An 11,251-nucleotide genomic window follows, 5' to 3' on the forward strand; every position below is an offset into this window, starting at 1 on the left:
CTGGATTTTGATCGGATGTTTCGAAGCTGAGAAAGGAATCATCAACACATTCTCATTGCAATCGTAACAGTTTTACATTTTGGCAAATTGGTGGCTAATTCCTATTAATTCCATCTCATTTGTACATTTTTCAACCTGATCTCATGACAAAAACGTACCTTTGTGACATAGAGGGTTTGCACTTACATCAGGATTTGGTCAGTTACCTGGAAGCGTGGCCATATTGGCGATACTCAGATGTAAACAACAGAATTGATTGCACAATTCATGTACTACTGAATACTTTGTTCTGTCTAAACCATGAAAAACACACGTGGAAGCTCCTACATCATTCAGAGAAGGACTTAGTAAGCAGGAAATGGTGCAATATTTTGACAAACTAAAGTTTAGAGGGTGGTAAAGATATGTATGAGCAGTATTACTTAAAATATTAGCCTAATATTTTGTCTACCTGACTGGAAATGACAAGAACAAACGTGAATGTTGTCAAGATTCTTGGTCTGGAAATCCTGGTTTGGTTTGGCCAACCACAAATGCCTTTTGTTCCTCAGACAGTGTTTTTCCACTCTTCTCCTTGATTAGTTATACCTTTTGGCAGTCTATAGTAGCTACTCAAATGTTTTTCCCTGATTAATACAGCCCAAAACATGACAATAATTGACCATTTTAGCAGCAACAATCAGCAAAATATGGGAGTTTCGTTTGGTTCAGTGACATTGTTTACATTTAGTGCCGCCAATATGGCTGATTAATGACGCATCGTGAAAACACTATTTCATGTGAAATGTCCATTAAATGGCACTATAACGATAATGCTCCGTGATGTTTTAAAATAACGTACCATCTGCACAACACCTAAACATGCCGATATTATGAAGAAAAGCGAATGTGAGATAAAAAGCACAATCGCAAACATGTCGTTTTAGCTTCTTTTTCAATTTCTAATCTTTAAGCTCTTTCATCATGAGTCGTGTTTTTCACAGGATTTGTACCCAAGGATTCCACATCCTAAATCAGTTCCGTGCCGACTGAGCTACCGAGCAAGCTTGTTACGTCCAGAAAGCAAAACATATGGAGCTGTAATCATAACTCTATACAAAAACAATTACATGTGCTCGCTGTTTTAACGCCTCTAGTGTTCATTTCCATTGCAAACTGCAGTGATATGTACATATTGGTACGTATGTCACGTCTTGCGAAAAAGTTCCCACAGGTACGTTTTCGTCATGAGATCAGGTAGACATTTTCATGCTTAAACTCCATTGACAGTTAGGTTTAGTACAGTTAACTGTATGTTTTTGTACAAATCACATCATACACATTCATGAAATCACCACCTCATAAAATAGTTATGTTTTCTGGCAAGACTTGGTTGAGAAAGAAATGTCCATCACCAACCACAATGAAACATCTGGCCTCGGACAGCACAACCTTTCTCTCTTTTTCTTAGTCTATATCGGAATCACTTCAACACCCTGCTATCTTCATCTCTCCCTCCCTCCCTCCCTCCCATCCTTATCTTTCTCCTCGATCCACCATATGGCTCCTCTTGCAAATCAGCACAATTTCATCCTTGTCTCTTCACGATGGAACAGCGAGTCACTCAAGGTGATGCACTGACAACGATTCTTAGTTAGCGCGGGAAAATGACAGAGCGATTGTTTGTGGTATGAGGGTGTGCTGAGACTCTCTCTTTGAAGACTGCTTTTGAACTCGCAAACACCGCCTCTCTACAAAGAAAAAAAGCCTCAGAGTTAAATTCCTTCACACAAGCCCTGACTCAGTGATCTCATCCTAGAAAAGTCGGTAAGATAAAAGTTGGATGTGTTGTTTTAAACTTTCACCTAACTTTGAGGTGAGATCCAAGTGTATTCACGAGCGCTGCTCGCATTACAACCGCTCTGTGCGTGCACGAGATCTGAAGACTAGCGCGCGCATTCCACTCCGGCCCTTTTATTCATCCGTCAACAGCAGCTTCAAAGCACACTGACTCATTTGGCCACAGATCAGTTCAAATTGAGTGGAGCAGAAAGATCCGGTGCAGGAAATCTACAACTGTGATACTGGATTTCAGAGAAACAACACTCTTAACACAGAGGAACTTAGAACTGTAAAATATATATATATATATAAAATGATCCTGGACCACAAATCCAGTCATAAATTAGATTTTATACATCATCTAAAAGCTGAATAAGTAAGCTTTCCATTGATGTATAGTTTGTTAGGATAGGACAATATTTGGCATCTTGAAATCTGTGGATGCGAAAAAAAAATCTAAATATTGAGGAAATCGCCTTTAAAGTTGTACAGACTAAGTTCTTAGCAATGCATATTACTAATCAACTATTAAGTTTTAATACATTTACAGTAGGAAATTTACTAAATATCTTAATGGAAGATGACCTTTACTTAATATCCTAATGATTTTTGGCACAAAAGAAAAATCAATAATTTTGACCCATACAATACTTTTGGCTATTGCCAATATCCCTCTGCTACTTATGATTGGTTTTGTGTTCATGGGTCATATATTTATTTTAATTATTATATATTATTTTAATAATATTAATACATAATAATTTAAAAAATTAACTTAACACGATAATAACTATTTATTCATTTACTTAGGTTATGGTTTTGGCTTAGCTTGGCTTGCCTAAAATAACATTTATTTACTGCTGCCTGCTCTTAATGACCTACTTCAAAAGATCGAAACCCTTAACCTGGGTTAAAGAGGTCAAAGAGGTTTGGAGGGCGGGGCCGCTAAAATGAATATTAATAATACATGAGTGACTGTCATGTCAACAAACAGATTGATATACGCCTAATGTAATCCACAACTGCATGGTGCTCATATCGTATTCATAATCATAAGATAATTTATTCTTTGTGGCAAGGCACGTCTTGCCAGAAAACTCGGTTTTATTCTCTTACTCCTCAATAGATTTGTTACTGCTTCTCAAATGTTACAGAAAACGATCCGAGGAAACTCCCTCTTGAACTAAAGGGAAACTTATGAATACTGAGAATATGGGACTGTCCATTGGGGGTAAACATGCTGCATCTGTGGAAATGCAATAATAGCTTTCGGAAATGTGTTTGGGCAAATCCATGACAAAGCGAAGGCGAAAGGGGGCAGCGCGTAAATCAGGCTCGTCATTGACAATTAGTTTATTGATCTACAAGAAACTGAATTACATGGGATCTCAAGCGTGCTCTTAAACAGACAGACAAATAGACACTCCGCTTGCTTATATGAAAATCGGTGATGCAAGCTGCCTTCTAGTCTTTCTTATTCTGATAGTGAACGAGCCCTCCGCCACCTTTATAATCCCATTACGTATTCTGCTATAGCTCGGCTTAATCCTGGACACACTGGCAGTCCCGTCCCGCATTTCAGCCACCGTCTGTCTCTCTTATCTCTCAGCAATCCACATTAACTGTTAAACACTAGGTTTAAACGCAGCCGCAATTCCGACAGTGAAAACTCACATTATCGCTCATTTTGAGATGATTTACACAGCGCCCGCAGCCCCAGAGCCGCGCTCTCGTCCAAGTCCCCAGTTTTCAGTCTTTTGTTAGCGAGCGCAGCCCCGCTGAGTGTCTGATAAATGCCATTTCATTCCAACAAGCAGACCACATGCTGCTTTAACAGTGTGGGGCTTTTACCTCTCTGACTCTACATTGCCTTCAGCCGTATGTATGAAAACAAAGGGTTTATCAATCGTCAAGTTGCGTTACATGCATCGATAAAGCAATTGCTACCGGTTTAAATGACTGCGCTGATAGGATCTCCAGCCTCTTTCAACCTGCTATTCTCTCTGAATCAGAATTTGTCATAGCAGACTGAGTGTAATGGCTTTTAAGTAATTAGCATTTATTATTCATTTTACTAGCACATTTGTTTAATTACGAACAATCACACTGACCTATTCATCAGCTGCTTATTCCAGTAGTGAATATAATCTATTCAATTAGTCACCAGCACTTCCTCTTCTATAGTCACAATCCCAGTAGTGACAAACTACATTTTTATCACTGAATTTTATAGGGTTCCGTGATACAAATAACAGCTAATAGTTATTAGTTTACATTGCATCTTTATTATTAGCCTGCCCGTTTAAAAGATAAGATAGCCTACTAGTAGCTACTTCATCTCGTATCTAGCTCAATTGCTACCAGTCATGTTAAAATAGCCGTCTTACTTGTCATATGGCTAGTCAGTACGACGACTTCTTAATTCAATTAAAATCCTAGCAAAATCAATATAGTAAATGGAACTTCCTCGGAATGTGTGCGTAAATGCGTGGGACAGCGCCAGTTAATCTTTGATGCAGTCTTCAAGCTTGTCATCTAATCTCTGTCTGCCTTATCTAACACACACAAAACCCTGGGATTTCTCCACTCAAGTTTCCAAACTTCACTATGGAGCATAACAGTAGGAGTGTTACAGTTTAAAAAGCAACTGCTGCGTAAAAGCCAATGTGAAGGTGTATGAGGTGCGCGTACTGACAAAGTGAAATACATAAACGGGGTTTAGTTGTAAACACCGAATGATCGTAACATTGGAGCGAGCCACCATTCAAAGCAATCCAATAATATGAAACTCATAAACTCACTAATGGGTCCATGCGAGGTGAGTCTAGCCGCTGGGAGACCAGAAGCATCTTGGAGTGCGGGTAAACCACGTAGCCACTGTTAAATCCACTTTGTTTCAGTATGTGTGAACTGTCTTACAAAGAAAAGCCTGATTGGGAATCTAATAAAATATGGTTACTCTAAGTCTGGAAATTGTGCTATCGCCCAGTTGTGCGCGCGACAGCCGACTAGAATTGAGGATTGCGTCCGAATGAAAGCTAATCTGACATTCCGTTCAAGCGCCAGTCATGTTGATTCTCTTGAACAGGGACTAATAACACAAACGTCTGTATCAGCTCTCGCTCTACACGGCCACTTACGATCAGAGAGCTCTGTATCTTCCTGACTGGTGGGCGGAGTCAGGCCGTCCATAGGACGCTCCTCTGCGCGATGTCACAGAGGAGGAGACGCAGATGTTCCACTCGCCGTCTGCGCTTAAAGGGACATTACGTCGCTGTGCTCTAGTTTACACGCGTATGAGCTTTTCACAGTAGTGCTGGGGATTTTGCTTCATCCCTGTTACTCGAATCGTTTAAATCCGTTTTATGTAGGTTGTGGCGAGGGTCTTTTTGTGTGTTATGAATGAGTCACTTTGAACAATTTAGTCAAATCATAAAAAATGAGCATTTAACTGCACACACACACAGTTACATGCAAAAATGTTACAATTATATATTGCAGTGGTTCTTAACAGTCTCAGGTCAAAGGTCAAAGGTCATGCACCCAATTTATGCCATTGTTCTGTAAATTCACTTGTCACCAGTGTTGGGGGTTACGCATTACAAGTATTACAAGGGGTTACGCAAGTTATGTACCGGTAATCAGATTACTTTTTTCATTACTTTTTATTTACAAGAAAATATCTGAGTTACTTTTTCAAATAAGTAACGCCAGTTTCTTTGTTTCCCCATGTATTCACTGACTGAAATGGGGAGTAAGTGCAGAGGTGTTGTGTGCTGTGTAAACATGGTGTTACTGTACAGTACTTTCTAGACTAAATGTAATTCATCTCACATGTAATTCAATGGATAAAAACAGTGAAATGCGTACTCCGAATAAAACACAAACCTGCAATAATTAAATGTGTTAAATTTACGTTTTGTCATTTAACAGACGCTTTTATTCAAAGCAGCTTATGAATGAGGATAATAGGAGCAATTAAAATCAACAAAAGAGAAATCATATGTAAGTGCTGTGACAAGCCTTTATGTATTTATTCCCATTTTATTAAACAGCATCTTTGCTGCTGACCTTTGATGATCCAATTCAGCCATAATAATAAGCAACAATTACTTTAGATAAACTAACACTTTCTTCTTGTGCGTTCTATAGCACATATGTTAATTTACTTTAATCTTAATTTACTAAAAAGAATGTAAAGAATTATAGTGCTGGGCAACAATTAATTGCGATGTTTTTGTTTATATAATATATGTGTGTGCATTGTGTATATTTATTATGTAAACATAAAGACACACATACAGTATAATTTTGAAAATATTTACATGTATATATTTATATTCATAGAATTTATGTTACATGATATAATATTATATATATATATATATAATAACACATAATAAATATACACAGTACATACACTATAAAAAACTATTTTTTTGAATCAACTTAAAATAATTTGTTACTTGGCTGCCTTATAATTTTAAGTTCAGTCAACTCAAAAAAGTAGTCAACTTAAAATGTTGAGTACTAAGTGACAACTTAGACATATGAATTGATTCAACTTAAAATTTTAAGGCAGCAAGGTAACAAATTATTTTAGGTTTACTTAACAAACTGTGGTGTTTTTTTTTTTTTTTTACAGTGTACCCATATATTATGTATGTGATTAATCATGATTAATCATTGCCCAGCACTAATTAAAAACAAACAAGCAAGCCATGCCCAGATTTAAAAAGTAACGTAACGCATTACTTTACATAAAAAGTAACTAAGTAACATAATTAGTTACTTTTAAAGGAAGTAACGCAATATTGCAATTTAACTTTCCCCAACACTGATTGTCACTGGAAATGTCATTAATGATAAACACAAATACAGTATTTATAATAATGTTTTGTTCTCTTATGGAAATTAACTGGTTTTTGGTTTTATTGTAGTAACCATGTTTTTTTGGCATATTGATTACATTTTGTATAACCACAGATTTACTACAAATACAATGGTTAAACTGTGGTTAGTTTAGCAAAACTATGGTTAATTTTTGTAAGGGTTAGGCTGGGGGGGATTACATAATTAAATTGGTACATTGGTTGGATTGGGAAGGTGTAGAAAAAAAATCCACTGGTACACTTTGATAGACTTTTTGTCTGTCTCAAAGTAATTAAATACTGATTATTTCACAGGAAAAAGATACAGATTTACAGTTCTTCCCACGGAAAACGGGGTTAATTGCCTCTAAGTGGCTCCAATAAATCTATAAGTATCTTTCAAAAATTTAATGCCACAAATGTGGAAAATTTGGACAATTCCATGGATTAGTTCTCATCATATGAACTTGCTGTTTTGTAAACACAACTTTCCTAACTTTCTGTTTCCTAATAGGCTGATGGGAAACACAGCCCAATAATGGCATTCTCCTATTAAGACATTATGTTCTGCTTTTTTGGATATCTAAACCATCATCATCATTATGAACCACACATCTGACAATAGCTAAGAGCTGATCTCTAAACTCAGATCTAGATTCTAATAGGCTTTTCTTTGTCCAAAAGTGAAGAATTGTTAAAAAAAACTACATCCAGAATTAGTCACTGCACCAGCTCATATTCAAAGAGAGTCAGATAGATGAACATATTTACATATAACCTACAAAACAGTCTCATATCAATGCTGGCACAAACAGAAAGAGAGAAAGAGTGCTCTAATCCTCTACTTGCACCTGGAGTCAGGAGAGTTTAGGTTACAGAGCGCTTCTCTCTCACACACACACACATAGAGGCACCCCCTCTCCCAAGCTCTTTCACACACAATGCACACACAGAGAAGAGCCCCCCACCCTGCTCATTCAAATACAAGCCTACAATACAAAGTTAATCACTTTTCATGTTTTGACAAGCATTGGGAAGATATGGCCCCTAGAGCGTAAGGGTTCGATATCAGTTCAAAACAGTTTCAATTGTATATGCTCGTCTTTATCGCCGTACTGTGATCTTCAGATAGAATGCCACAGTGCATATGGTTAGACGCACACACACAAACATACACAAAAAGCGCAATCCCACAGTGATAGCAATCTCAAGCATTCAGACACTCCCTGCAACTCCTTCATACGCATCAGGTTACAAATGTGCTAAACCTCTTCTTCACCCTCTAACCCACCCCCTTTTTTTCTTCCTGTGTCCAACTGCATTGTTGAGCGTTCCAACTCATACATACTAAGGCTATCACAATGTCGTACACAGCCAGAGGGAGAGAGAGAGAGGGTGCTGCTCAACATGAGTAGTCTAAACAAGAACGCTCCTTCTATCGACTCGGTGTTTACGCAGTGATGTCACTCATTCCAGTTAGGCTGACATGAAGGTTAAGGCCTCGCTGGTTTACGTGTTAGGGAGTTCTCCAGGTTTTTCCACCCTTCATTTCTTTGTCTTTCCTTTACACGTGCAGCATGTGTGGAATGGATGTACAGTGTGCGCACATAGGCTGACTCTCTCTTTCTTCCGTTCTTTCTGTCTCATTCATCATCTGGACAGCTGATACAGGCAAAATGCTGGTTACATTTTCTCCGTTCGATGCCTTGCGAATTCAATTAAGCTGATGATTGCTGAGTGGAGTCTTAGAGGGCCGAACTAACACTTTAGCGCAGTCACACACAATGCACATGAATGCAGCCAAGCACCACAGTGCCTCTGAAGCACAGTGTACCACAAAAAATTATGGTATTACCATAGGTTTTAGGATATGGTACCATGGTAATTTCGCTGTACTCCTTTATGTTCCATACTAAATACCTAAGCATAAACGATAAACATTAAGTAACATTATATAAAAATGAAAAAAAAAAAAAAAGATTAGTTATTAAATATTTATTAAAAATTAAATAAAAATGTAATTAAAAAATAATTTGTAATATTAAAATTAATTTGTGAAGAACAAATTTTAATATAAATATAGTAAAAATGTAATACTATAAAATATTATTAGAATAAAAAAATAACAGTTTAATTTAAATATATTTTAAGATACACCCTTACAATCACTTTTGAAGCACTGAATGGTATTTCCATAGTATTTAGGATATGGTATCATGGTAATTTAGCTGTACTCCTTTATGTTCCATAAAACACTAAATATCTATAGTTAAGCATTAACACTAAACAATATGTAGCATTATATAAAAATGTAAAAAAAAAAATGTATTTAAAAAATAATTTAAAATTGAACGAATTAAAAACTATTTAAAAAAATTTATTAATATGATTAATTTGTAAAAAAATAGATATAATATATATATATACACACACACACACACACACACACACACAGAACACTAATGTTCAAATGTTTTCAAAATGTTTAAAAGTGATTTTAAAAATGAATTAATTAAAAATTACACTAACAAAATGTAATTGCATATATACACCAAGGCAGCATTTATTTGATCAAAAATACAGTAAAAATATAATACTGTGAAATAGTAATGCAATTAAAAAATACCAGTTTTCTAAATATATTTTAAGATTAGGGCTGCAAAACGATTAATTGTGATTAATTGCACTGAAAAAAGTGTGTACTATGTGTGTGTATGTATATTTATTATGTATATATAAATACACACACATGCATGTATATATTAAGGAAAAATATATTAGACTTAATATAATATAAATTATATTCAATATATTAGCATATATATGCTGAAAACAATTGTGTTCATAATATATTTTTGTAAAAACTGTGATGCTTTCCTTTAGGATTTCTTTTTTAATTAATAGAAAGTTTAAAAGCATTCGTTTGAAATAAAATTGTAACATGTAACATTATAAATGTCTTTGCTGTCACTCTTGATCAAATTAATGTGTCCTTGCTGGATAAAAAAGTATTAATTTCCCTAAAAAAAAAAAAAGCCTATCGATGTTTAAGCTGATATCACCTACATTATAGAGGCCAGCCAAAGGTAAATAGCTTAATAAGCATGCTAAATAATAGTCTCAATAAAAAAAAAAAAGGCATAATAAACTGTTTAAATGTAGAAAGGTTTGTGTGCGGGTGAGTTAAGTGTAGGGTTACAGGCTATAAATTATCATTAGCTCAATATTAAAATAACAGTCAATGGAAATAGAACAACTATTGTGTGCATATTTATTTATGTGTGTATCTTTATATGTGTAATGGGATAAATTATTATTACTTGGCCAAATTGAGTGCCTCCATTTTCCCGTGTTATATTAGGAAAAGAATTGCAAGTAAATTCCACTAGAATTATCATAGTCTAGCAACAAGAAAAAGCAACAAGGAAGAGGGACAGAGAGCATGTAACAGAGAGAGAATTTTTAGGGAAAAAAAATGTGCATCATGAATATCTTCCGTATTAGTTTGGCAGGAACTTTCGGGAACATTGTGTTAATGATTAATATGAAGTCCATGCCTGGCAGCCTCTCTCTCTCTCTCTCTCTCTCTCATACAAACACACTCACACACTCCACATATAAAATAACTGACTCCTCACCATTTCTCTCTCTCTCCCTTCTTCCCCCTCTTTCCTTTTCCCATAGGCCCGGAGATGGCCAAAATCAGCATAGCCAGTTGTCAAGGTAACCTCAATACAATCTATTTACCCACCTCTCCTCTCACTCGCCAAGGTCAGCTCTCTCTCTCTCTATTTCTCTCTCTCCTCCTCTCTCGGTTTTGTTCTTTGAACAGCAGGGTAGAACACCCCCTAAAACCATCATTAGCACAAAACCAAAAGAACTGACAAAAGAACAAGAACTGAACTTTCCAAGCCACCAGTCTGCCTCTGCATTCAGCTCTACTCTTAGGCCTCCTATTATTGAACTGTAATTTCCATCTTCCCCAAACACATACTCAGACACACACAACTAGAACTTTTCTCTTAAACCAAAGAGAGATTAGTGATTATAAAGACCCCCTGCTATGAGGCAGCTCTTAAACTACAATACATTTACTGTGGTATGCAGAACTTAGATCTGCACCTTACATCTTTTCTTGCTTTTGTTTCTCATTTTCATGTTCAACATTTTTGCGATACACATAAAAATATATGCGTCCACTAAAGCACACCCAGTAAAAGATAACACTGCTTATGCACAGTTTATGTTATCAACACCCTCCTGAAGCCCAGTAAGTTACCTTCACACACAGGCAGAACACGGTACTGTAACTACACTAAAGGCAATTTCGGAAAGGCTAGCAAAAAGCAAGATAGTTTTGAAAGCAAGATCCCACCTTCCCTGTAAAGCCACGCCTCCTCCGACACACATGAACGCGCACAATCAGACATACGATGAGAGACGATTGGAAGATTGGTGGAAGATTGAACGCAAAACTGTCAGATTACCTCATGTCTCATTCACCGGTAAGAAAACAGTACAGTACAAAGCGCATAATATTACAATAATAACGCCCTCTG

This window comes from Garra rufa, chromosome 3, assembly GCF_049309525.1.
Source record: "Garra rufa chromosome 3, GarRuf1.0, whole genome shotgun sequence".
Lineage (NCBI taxonomy): Eukaryota > Metazoa > Chordata > Actinopteri > Cypriniformes > Cyprinidae > Garra > Garra rufa.